Below are 12,172 nucleotides of genomic sequence, written 5' to 3'. Positions count from 1 at the left end.
ACCCTTCATTGTGTGGCCAGAGGAGCAGGTGCCTCCCTTGAGCGACAATTGAGAGGAACACAGTGTTGTATTCATAAATCGCGCCTCGCTAAACAACCATTCAGGTGTATCAATCACGCTGTGTACTGAAGGTAGGAGGTTCAAGACGCTGTGCACATTCAGTGGGTGAAGTTTTAAACATTCCTCCAAGCAGCTGTCGTATTCTACCTGCTGACAGGGCGGGCGACGTTGCTGTTTTACGTGTACCTGCCGCAGCCGCGCTCATATGTCATGCTTTCCTCGGAAATCATTCACGTCGCTATGTCGTGTTCAGGCAAGCAGCGATCAGAATCAGCTGTGTGCACTATGAAGCAACCCCGGATGCGGTGAAGGAGCACCTGCACGAGCTGAACACACCACTGATGCCAATGACCTGTTTAGGCAATTGAAATGCGCGATTAGACTGCTGGATGACACACTAGGCACCAGACTAGAAGCGTCACAGCACAAAGTCGAGCAACTGTGAGGTTGGGGAATGGAGGCTGGGCAGCGCAGTGGCGGCCCCGGAGACTGCCGGGAGACTAGTGAACGGGAAATCCTCGCATTGCAGTGAAAAAAGAACTAGCTCCCGTAAAAGCAGGGGTTGCGCTTGCGCAGTAACAGTATGCCCATTGTTGGTATTTAAGATAACGCAATACATGGAACAGTAGGAGTGCTTCTGGAGAACACCTTACCTGAGATTTTGGGGAACCCAGTCCTCTCCAGCACTTTCTCACTTAAAGGGCCCATGCAGATTTGGCCTCGGATGCGGACCTAGACATCCTCCTAGGTCGGCCCATCATAGCGAAGATTTTCAATTGCAGGGATCGAGGCTAATACTGGGAGCAGCAAGGGAACCGAGGACCATCAAATATACAAAAACACATGGATTCAAATGTTTCCAAACGTGTAACCCTTACTTGCCCCCCAACATTTCTTCCTGCCCCTACTGCGGTGTCTGTCCCTAGAATGCGCTGATGAGCCACTTGTCCAGGGTGAGGGGATAGTAAAAGAGACTGGCCCTATCTCTAGGGATTTCCAGTCCCTAGTACCATTGTTAAAAAAACACACTAGTTAATGTGTGAATGCTATTACAAGTGAAAATATTTTCTTTATTCTTTTTCCCTGCTCTAGCGACTAAAAAATAGTGCAATTAGTCCAGCACCTAGTTAAAAAGGTTTTCATAAAAATAGTTTCTGTGAAAACGATCCCTCAGTGGTAGGTCGGGGAAATCCTTCTCATTTGACCATCCACAACATTCTAGAAGAGAATGTGCCAAAAAGTTATTGTGTATTAAAGCAGGAAAACTGACTTGTTTATTCCCGCAATGGCCTGTGTGATCTCTCAGACCGGTCAATCAGTCAAAAGACACAGAGGCCGATTCATGGAATAATTAGCGCGGCGCAAGTGGGCAAAAACGTGCGAATCGCAGTGGAATAGCGAAAATCGCAGTGAACGTGCGAAAATCGCACGAAAAGCAGCGCACGTCGATTCATGGAAGGCCGTGCGCGAGAAAACCAGCGGATGTGCGAAAAAAAAGTGCGCGGCGCACGTTGGCGCACGTTGGCGCACAGGCCATCTAACAGCGTGCGCCAGGTCACAGCGAAAATCGCACAGGCCACAGCGAAATTCGCACATAGCGCGGCGCACGCAATAAAAGTAGGCGGAACACGGGCGTAACACTCGGAATGGGGAACAACTTGCCAAAACGTGGGCGTCACGGGGGAAGTACAGGGCACAAGTGCGCGGAACGCCCACACGCTCGCCTACAACACGTATTCATGGAATAGAATAGGGGAAAAAAGCGCACGCTCAAACCAGCGCACAGGCACAAACACGACCGCCACAAGAAAGGAGGCGGTAGCGTCTCTGCGGCTGTAAGAAATGTGCGCCAAAAGGTGCGCCAACAAATAGCACCTATATACTGCCATGATGAATGTCCCATACTGTGGCCCTCCAGGAAAAATGACGTGCAAAGGGGTACCCACAAACACGAACACCCGCTGACAAAAAATACGTGTGCATGTATACCGGGGTGCGCGGGAAGTGTCACACGCGATTTGCAGGGTACGTGCATCACAGGGGTTCGCGTGAAGTTATTCACACGATCGGGCCTGGGGGAGCGGGCTACGTGTATTACAGGGGTTCGCGTGAAGTTCCTCACGCGATCGGGCCTGGGGGAGCGGGCTACGTGTATTACAGGGGTTCGCGTGAAGTTCCTCACGCGATCGGGCCTGGGGGAGCGGGCTACGTGTATTACAGGGGTTCGCGTGAAGTTCCTCACGCGATCGGGCCTGGGGGAGCGGGCTACGTGTATTTCAGGGGTTCGCGTGAAGTTCCACACGCGATCGGGCCTGGGGGAGCGGGCTACGTGTATTACAGGGGTTCGCGTGAAGTTCCACACGCGATCGGGCCTGGGGGAGCGGGCTACGTGTATTACAGGGGTTCGCGTGAAGTTCCACACGCGATCGGGCCTGGGGGAGTGGGCTACGTGTATTACAGGGGTTCGCGTGAAGTTCCTCACGCGATCGGTCCTGGGGGAGCGTGCTACGTGTATTTCAGGGGTTTGCGTGAAGTTTCACACGCGAATAGCCTGGGCGCGTGAATTTGAGGGGTGCGCGGGAAGTTCCACACGCGATCGGGCCTGGGGGAGCGGGCTACGTGTATTACAGGGGTTCGCGTGAAGTTCCTCACGCGATCGGGCCTGGGGGAGCGGGCTACGTGTATTTCAGGGGTTCGCGTGAAGTTTCACACGCGAATAGCCTGGGCGCGTGAATTTGAGGGGTGCGCGGGAAGTTCCTCACGCGATCGGGCCTGGGGGAGCGGGCTACGTGTATTACAGGGGTTCGCGGGAAGTTCCACACGCGAATAGCCTGGGCGCGTGTATTACAGGGGTTCGCGGGAAGTTCCACACGCGAATAGCCTGGGCGCGTGTATTTCAGGGGTTCGCGGGAAGTTCCACACGCGAATAGCCTGGGCGCGTGTATTTCAGGGGTGCGCGGGAAGTTCCACACGCGAATAGGCTGGGCGCGTGTATTTCAGGGGTGCGCGGGAAGTTCCACACGCGAATAGGCTGGGCGCGTGTATTTCAGGGGTTCGCGGGAAGTTCCACACGCGAATAGCCTGGGCGCGTGAATTTGAGGGGTGCGCGGGAAGTTCCACACGCGAATAGCCTGGGCGCGTGTATTTCAGGGGTGCGCGGGGAGTTCCACACGCGAATAGCCTGGGCCCGTGTATTTCAGGGGTGCGCGGGAAGCTCCACACGCGAATAGCCTGGGCGCGTGTATTTCAGGGGTGCGCGGGAAGTTTTACACGCGATCGGGCCTGGGGGAGCGGGCTACGTGTATTACAGGGGTTCGCGTGAAGTTCCTCACGCGATCGGGCCTGGGGGAGCGGGCTACGTGTATTTCAGGGGTTCGCGTGAAGTTTCACACGCGAATAGCCTGGGCGCGTGAATTTGAGGGGTGCGCGGGAAGTTCCTCACGCGATCGGGCCTGGGGGAGCGGGCTACGTGTATTACAGGGGTTCGCGGGAAGTTCCACACGCGAATAGCCTGGGCGCGTGTATTACAGGGGTTCGCGGGAAGTTCCACACGCGAATAGCCTGGGCGCGTGTATTTCAGGGGTTCGCGGGAAGTTCCACACGCGAATAGCCTGGGCGCGTGTATTTCAGGGGTGCGCGGGAAGTTCCACACGCGAATAGGCTGTGCGCGTGTATTTCAGGGGTGCGCGGGAAGTTCCACACGCGAATAGGCTGGGCGCGTGTATTTCAGGGGTTCGCGGGAAGTTCCACACGCGAATAGCCTGGGCGCGTGAATTTGAGGGGTGCGCGGGAAGTTCCACACGCGAATAGCCTGGGCGCGTGTATTTCAGGGGTGCGCGGGGAGTTCCACACGCGAATAGCCTGGGCCCGTGTATTTCAGGGGTGCGCGGGAAGTTCCACACGCGAATAGCCTGGGCCCGTGTATTTCAGGGGTGCGCGGGAAGTTTTACACGCGAATAGCCTGGGCGCGTGTATTTCAGGGGTGCGCGGGAAGTTTTACACGCGAATAGCCTGGGCGCGTGTATTTCAGGGGTGCGCGGGAAGTTTTACACGCGAATAGCCTGGGCGCGTGTATTTCAGGGGTGCGCGGGAAGTTTTACACGCGAATAGCCTGGGCGCGTGTATTTCAGGGGTGCGCGGGAAGTTTTACACGCGATTTCTGCACGGTACGTGTATTTCAGGGGTGCCGGGGAGTCCCACATGTGATTTGACAGTGTGGGTCCTCCCAGGTGTACCCTGTACACCCTCCACGGCCCCTGCAGGCAGCCCACACCACAGGGGACTACCCTGCATCCCTGGTCATGTCCCGCAGGCAGCCCACCCAACATGGGCATGCCCCCCAGCAAAGGCACATGTCTCCTTGAACACCAACACATGTCCCCTTGCACCCCCACCCCCCAGCACTGTGGGGCACCTGCCAGTAGGCCCCCACCCATGTCCAACTCATGTCTCCCACCACCCCCACCCCCCAGCACTGTGGGGCACCTGCCAGCAGGCCCCCACCCATGTCCAACTCATGTCTCCCACCACCCCCACCCCCCAGCCACCAGGGTCACCCTCCAACAGGGCCCCACTCATGTCTCCCACCACCCCCACCCCCCAGCACTGTGGGGCACCTGCCAGTAGGCCCCCACCCATGTCCAACTCATGTCTCCCACCACCCCCACCCCCCAGCACTGTGGGGCACCTGCCAGCAGGCCCCCACCCATGTCCAACTCATGTCTCCCACCACCCCCAACCCCCAGCACTGTGGGGCACCTGCCAGTAGGCCCCCACCCATGTCCAACTCATGTCTCCCACCACCCCCACCCCCCAGCACTGTGGGGCACCTGCCAGCAGGCCCCCACCCATGTCCAACTCATGTCTCCCACCACCCCCACCCCCCAGCACTGTGGGGCACCTGCCAGCAGGCCCCCACCCATGTCCAACTCATGTCTCCCACCACCCCCACCCCCCAGCCACCAGGGTCACCCTCCACCAGGGCCCCACTCATGTCTCCCACCACCCCCACCCCGCAGCACTGTGGGGCACCTGCCAGCAGGCCCCCACCCATGTCCAACTCATGTCTCCCACCACCCCCACCCCCCAGCCACCAGGGTCACCCTCCACCAGGGCCCCACTCATGTCTCCCACCACCCCCACCCCCCAGCACTGTGGGGCACCTGCCAGCAGGCCCCCACCCATGTCCAACTCATGTCTCCCACCACCCCCACCCCCCAGCACTGTGGGGCACCTGCCAGCAGGCCCCCACCCATGTCCAACTCATGTCTCCCACCACCCCCAACCCCCAGCACTGTGGGGCACCTGCCAGTAGGCCCCCACCCATGTCCAACTCATGTCTCCCACCACCCCCACCCCCCAGCACTGTGGGGCACCTGCCAGCAGGCCCCCACCCATGTCCAACTCATGTCTCCCACCACCCCCACACCCCAGCACTGTGGGGCACCTGCCAGCAGGCCCCCACCCATGTCCAACTCATGTCTCCCACCACCCCCACCCCCCAGCCACCAGGGTCACCCTCCACCAGGGCCCCACTCATGTCTCCCACCACCCCCACCCCCCAGCACTGTGGGGCACCTGCCAGCAGGCCCCCACCCATGTCCAACTCATGTCTCCCACCACCCCCACCCCCCAGCACTGTGGGGCACCTGCCAGCAGTCCCCCACCCATGTCCAACTCATGTCTCCCACCACCCCCACCCCCCAGCACTGTGGGGCACCTGCCAGCAGGCCCCCACCCATGTCCAACTCATGTCTCCCACCACCCCCACACCCCAGCAGTGCAGGGTCACCCTCCACCAGGCCCCCACTCATGTCTGTCACCACCCCCACCCCCCAGCCACCAGGGTCACCCTCCACCAGGCCCCCACTCATGTCCCCTATCACCCCCACCCCCCAGCCACCAGGGTCACCCTCCACCAGGCCCCCACTCATGTCTCCCATCACCCCCACACCCCAGCAGTGCAGGGTCACCCTCCACCAGGCCCCCACTCATGTCTCCCACCACCCCCACCCCCCAGCAGTGCAGGGTCACCCTCCACCAGGCCCCCACTCATGTCCCCCTGCACCCCCACCCCCCTGCCACCATGTGCAGCCCCCACCAGGTCCTCACAATCCCCAATCATGTGCGTAATGGTCATCCTCCACAGCCAAAAAGACCTACCAAGTAACCCATTCACCCACATGGAAATGGAAATCACATGTTACACCCCCAATGTACATGAAGCAAATGAACCCATGTCCGTCACACACATATTTTCAAATTGAATGGGAAAACACACAACATGACATGCATGAAACCAATGAGATGAAACCACACAGTGAACAATGGAAAAAAAAATGTATTGAAAAAAATACAAATGCCAAAGAAAGAAAACTAACTACAATGTAAATGTGAAAAAATAAGCTGCATGTCCGCATAAAAACACAAAACTAGAAAATCAAATCCAAAAAATTATGTCCAAAGTGAAATGTAAAAACTCTCCATGCAACAAAGAACTATGTACAAAAATAACAAGGGTCCATCATCACAACTGAACTAAGGAAACCTCCTAAAAAACCTACCTAAATATCAACTATATACAAAAAGTGGAGCAGTGTCCGTCGACTCCAAATAATAATAAGAACGAAAGGAAACCTAAAACTAAAGAACTATATACAAAGGCGGCGGGCAAGTCCAGCGGCTCACTCTGTGGTGTTCCGGGCCAGGGCATCATCGAACTCCTGTTCGATGTCCCGGAGGCGGTCCAGTTCCATGGCCCCGAGGGTCCGCAGGGACGACGCCGTGTCCTCCTCCAACCCCCTGCGGATTGCCTCGAGGCACTCGGCCCGCCTCAGGGCCCTCCGCATGGAGTTCTCCGCCCTGACCATTGTGAGCCGCGCCTCTTCCGCCCGCCGCCGCTCCGCACCTATGGCGTGGCCCAACCGCTGCCACACGGAAGACACTCTCTGTCCTGGGTCCTCCTGCCCTCCGGCCGATGCCTGCCCCTCCGATGTCGAAGGCCCCGAGCCTTCATGGCTCCCACCATCTTGCTGCTGCTGCTGCTCTGCCTCTGCCCGTGCACTGCCTCCTGCTGCCTGCACATCCTCCGCCGGCTGGGGTGCACCTGTTGATGTGGCCACCCCTGCTGGACGTCCGACTCCCGACTGTGGCAGGGATGCCTCCTCCACCAGCCTGGCCGCACTGTCAGAGGCAGCTCCACAGGGCACCCAGGTGACTGATGGGTGGGAAGATGGCACAGAGGACGACTGGCGCGTAGGGGGTCCAGTTGAGGAGGGGGTCGGAGCAAGCCCCATCAGACAGCGGAATCCGGCCTGGGTGACCTGTCCCAGCAGGCTGACGTGGTCAACGAGCCATTCGAGATGACGTGCAGTCTCTCCATGAAAAGACTGCAGGTCACCTCGCATGGCCCGTTGACGCAACGCCACGCCAGCCAGGACAGGCTCAACCCGGTCCTGGATGGCCACGTCCGCAGGCAGAGGAAGGCCAGTTGACGTCAGCTCATCCCCTGCCTGAAAACGGGTCTGGACGTAGGCATCCCTGCTGGTGCAAGATGATGCAGGGACAGGATCGGGGACAGGATTGCACACAGGCACCTCCGCGGCCGCCTGTGCTGCCTCCTGTCCCTGGTCCTGCACTGCACCACTAGCACCAGTGGGATCCCCACCTCCAGAGCCTGTCTCTGGTCCTTGCGCGGCCCCCTCCTCCACCAAACCCCCCACCAACCTGGATGACTCTGTGCCATCTTCCCCTGTTGGGCCCTGTGGGGTCCCAGCTGCCCCTTCTGCTGCCGAGGAGTCCAACTGCAACCTCCGCCTCTTGGACCTCCCCCCGGCAGCTGCGGCCTGGGACGCGGCACCGGACTCCTCACTCCCCGACGAGATGACAACACGGGAGGGGAGCCGGGCCTTGCGTCTCCGGCTGGCGGTCGGATCCCCGCCGCTGTGCTCCACAGCACCTTCTCCGCCCTCTTCATCAGTTGACGCTGCAGACAGGGAGAAACAAAACACAGGCATCAGGGCACTGTACAATGGACACATACACGCATGACAGTTGCACATGAGTGGCATTGGCAAACCTCAGACATGTCATCACAATCCCCAACACACATGTCATTGCAACTGGCACACATGAGCCATACCACAGCCATATCGCAACTGCCACCACCATCCCTACACATACAACAGCATCAGCAGCCAAAGGGGAGCCATACATCACATGCAACACAGGAAGTGCACCACACATGTACACACACCACCACACTTGCATGCATGTCTACACCTCTGCCAAGTGTCGCACTGTTCAGACGGGCATCCATGTCACATCTGCCAATCAGGCTTCCACATACCGCTGTCACATGCATCCATGTAGCATCACTGTTGCACCTTTGACAAATACACACACATGCACATGTACACAGTGCTCATACATGCAGCCGAAAACAACATACATGCCTGACATCACGGACATGTCTACTTACATACACATTCATCCAAACATGTGTGCACGCACAACTGCATTTGCCATGCAAGCCCACACACACAAGCACCATCCATGTCTCACACATTACAGCCCTCGCATGTGTCAGCCCCACGGCCCTGTACACCCCCACCCATACTCCACCCCATACAAACAGATGTGCAACCGGCACAATGGGGAATGATCACCACACGCCCTGCTCACAACCAGGATGCATGTACACTCACCGCTCGACTCCCGACGGCTCTGCTTCTCTAGGACCTGGACGTGGAGCGCTGGGGATATGCGTTCCAGGACCCCCATCTGTTCTTCCGACAAGTGGCCCCGGCGCCCCTTGGCATCCGCTGCCTTCAAGAGGCGCCGGGCCTTGTTCAGGGTCCTGGACCTGAAGTCCTCCCAGCGCTTCCTGACATGTTGTAAGTCCCGGACTGCCACCCCCTCCGCGTTGATGGCAGTCACGATGTCTGTCCAGATCCGAGTCCGTCCTTCCTTGTCGGCGCGGGAACTTCCAAAGAGGGCATCATACTGCCCCAGGACTTGCTCCACCAGGACACCAACTTCGGTGGCACTGAAGCTGGTGCCCCTCTGCCTCTCTGGCCGGGGGTTGTCAGTGGTCACAGATGGTGTTAGCCCCGACATGACAACCCCAGAGGCAGGAGTGGGTGGGCAACTGGGTCCTGGGGCTGGGCTGTGGAGCGATGGAATTCCAGTCGGGAGTCTTCTGTTCCAGCAGGGGTGGTCACAGCAACAGCACCCCTGGCTGATGTGCAGGCAGCAAATGGCAGTGCACGTGGGCAGCAGGCAGTCAGGCAGCAGCAGATAGCAGGTGGGAGCGTGCTCGGGGCTCTGGGGGGCAGTAATTCGGCCTTCTGGGCAGGAGCGTGGTCTCCCGTGTGCTCACGCGTGGCCAGCTTGGTACGGAGTGAATTGGCACGTGAAAATCCTGCACGTCAGCGTGAAAACCGAGGAAAGGCCCTTAGCGCGTAAGCGCGTCAGCACGCATACGCGATTCCATTGGACCAAAGGCCCTCAGCGCGTAAGCGCGTCTGTGACGTGACCCGCACGGGTGTTTCCCACACAGCACGTGATGACAGAGCACACGTGGAAAGACTGCACGTCAGAGTCTCATTGCGTGTGATTGGTGGAAATGGCCGTACACCGGGATACAGGTGCGCTGACGTACTTGCGTGTGTAAGTGTCCGCGCACACCTCATATACACGTACATAGGCCAATCGCGTGTACACGCACTTTTGTCCAATTACACGCGATGAGACTCTGACGTGCAGTCTTTCCACGTGTGCTCTGTCATCACGTGCTGTGTGGGAAACACCCGTGCGGGTCACGTCACAGACGCGCTTACGCGCTGAGGGCCTTTGGTCCAATGGAATCGCGTATGCGTGCTGACGCGCTTACGCGCTAAGGGCCTTTCCTCGGTTTTCACGCTGACGTGCAGGATTTTCACGTGCCAATTCACTCCGTACCAAGCTGGCCACGCGTGAGCACACGGGAGACCACGCTCCTGCCCAGAAGGCCGAATTACTGCCCCCCAGAGCCCCGAGCACGCTCCCACCTGCTATCTGCTGCTGCCTGACTGCCTGCTGCCCACGTGCACTGCCATTTGCTGCCTGCACATCAGCCAGGGGTGCTGTTGCTGTGACCACCCCTGCTGGAACAGAAGACTCCCGACTGGAATTCCATCGCTCCACAGCCCAGCCCCAGGACCCAGTTGCCCACCCACTCCTGCCTCTGGGGTTGTCATGTCGGGGCTAACACCATCTGTGACCACTGACAACCCCCGGCCAGAGAGGCAGAGGGGCACCAGCTTCAGTGCCACCGAAGTTGGTGTCCTGGTGGAGCAAGTCCTGGGGCAGTATGATGCCCTCTTTGGAAGTTCCCGCGCCGACAAGGAAGGACGGACTCGGATCTGGACAGACATCGTGACTGCCATCAACGCGGAGGGGGTGGCAGTCCGGGACTTACAACATGTCAGGAAGCGCTGGGAGGACTTCAGGTCCAGGACCCTGAACAAGGCCCGGCGCCTCTTGAAGGCAGCGGATGCCAAGGGGCGCCGGGGCCACTTGTCAGAAGAACACATGGGGGTCCTGGAACGCATATCCCCAGCGCTCCACGTCCAGGTCCTAGAGAAGCAGAGCCGTCTGGAGTCGAGCGGTGAGTGTACATGCATCCTGGTTGTGAGCAGGGCGTGTGGTGATCATTCCCCATTGTGCCGGTTGCACATCTGTTTGTATGGGGTGGAGTATGGGTGGGGGTGTACAGGGCCGTGGGGCTGACACATGCGAGGGCTGTAATGTGTGAGACATGGATGGTGCTTGTGTGTGTGGGCTTGCATGGCAAATGCAGTTGTGCGTGCACACATGTTTGGATGAATGTGTATGTAAGTAGACATGTCCGTGATGTCAGGCATGTATGTTGTTTTCGGCTGCATGTATGAGCACTGTGTACATGTGCATGTGTGTGTATTTGTCAAAGGTGCAACAGTGATGCTACATGGATGCATGTGACAGCGGTATGTGGAAGCCTGATTGGCAGATGTGACATGGATGCCCGTCTGAACAGTGCGACACTTGGCAGAGGTGTAGACATGCATGCAAGTGTGGTGGTGTGTGTACATGTGTGGTGCACTTCCTGTGTTGCATGTGATGTATGGCTCCCCTTTGGCTGCTGATGCTGTTGTATGTGTAGGGATGGTGGTGGCAGTTGCGATATGGCTGTGGTATGGCTCATGTGTGCCAGTTGCAATGACATGTGTGTTGGGGATTGTGATGACATGTCTGAGGTTTGCCAATGCCACTCATGTGCAACTGTCATGCGTGTATGTGTCCATTGTACAGTGCCCTGATGCCTGTGTTTTGTTTCTCCCTGTCTGCAGCGTCAACTGATGAAGAGGGCGGAGAAGGTGCTGTGGAGCACAGCGGCGGGGATCCGACCGCCAGCCGGAGACGCAAGGCCCGGCTCCCCTCCCGTGTTGTCATCTCGTCGGGGAGTGAGGAGTCCGGTGCCGCGTCCCAGGCCGCAGCTGCCGGGGGGAGGTCCAAGAGGCGGAGGTTGCAGTTGGACTCCTCGGCAGCAGAAGGGGCAGCTGGGACCCCACAGGGCCCAACAGGGGAAGATGGCACAGAGTCATCCAGGTTGGTGGGGGGTTTGGTGGAGGAGGGGGCCGCGCAAGCACCAGAGACGGGGTCTGGAGGTGGGGATCCCACTGGTGCTAGTGGTGCAGTCCAGGACCAGGGACAGGAGGCAGCACAGGCGGCCGCGGAGGTGCCTGTGTGCAATCCTGTCCCCGATCCTGTCCCTGCATCATCTTGCACCAGCAGGGATGCCTACGTCCAGACCCGTTTTCAGGCAGGGGATGAGCTGACGTCAACTGGCCTTCCTCTGCCTGCGGACGTGGCTATCCAGGTCCGGGTTGAGCCTGTCCTGGCTGGTGTGGCGTTGCGTCAACGGGCCATGCGAGGTGACCTGCAGTCTTTTCATGGAGAGACTGCACGTCATCTCGAATGGCTCGTTGACCACGTCAGCCTGCTGGGACAGGTCACCCAGACCGGATTCCTCCGTCTGATGGGGCTTGTTCCGACCCCCTCCTCAACTGGACCCCCTACGCGCCAGTCGTCC

This window comes from Ambystoma mexicanum, chromosome 8 (assembly GCF_040938575.1).
Source record: "Ambystoma mexicanum isolate Mex_15411 chromosome 8, UKY_AmexF1_1, whole genome shotgun sequence".
In the NCBI taxonomy this organism is placed as follows: domain Eukaryota; kingdom Metazoa; phylum Chordata; class Amphibia; order Caudata; family Ambystomatidae; genus Ambystoma; species Ambystoma mexicanum.
Note: the sequence above shows the minus strand (reverse complement) of the source record.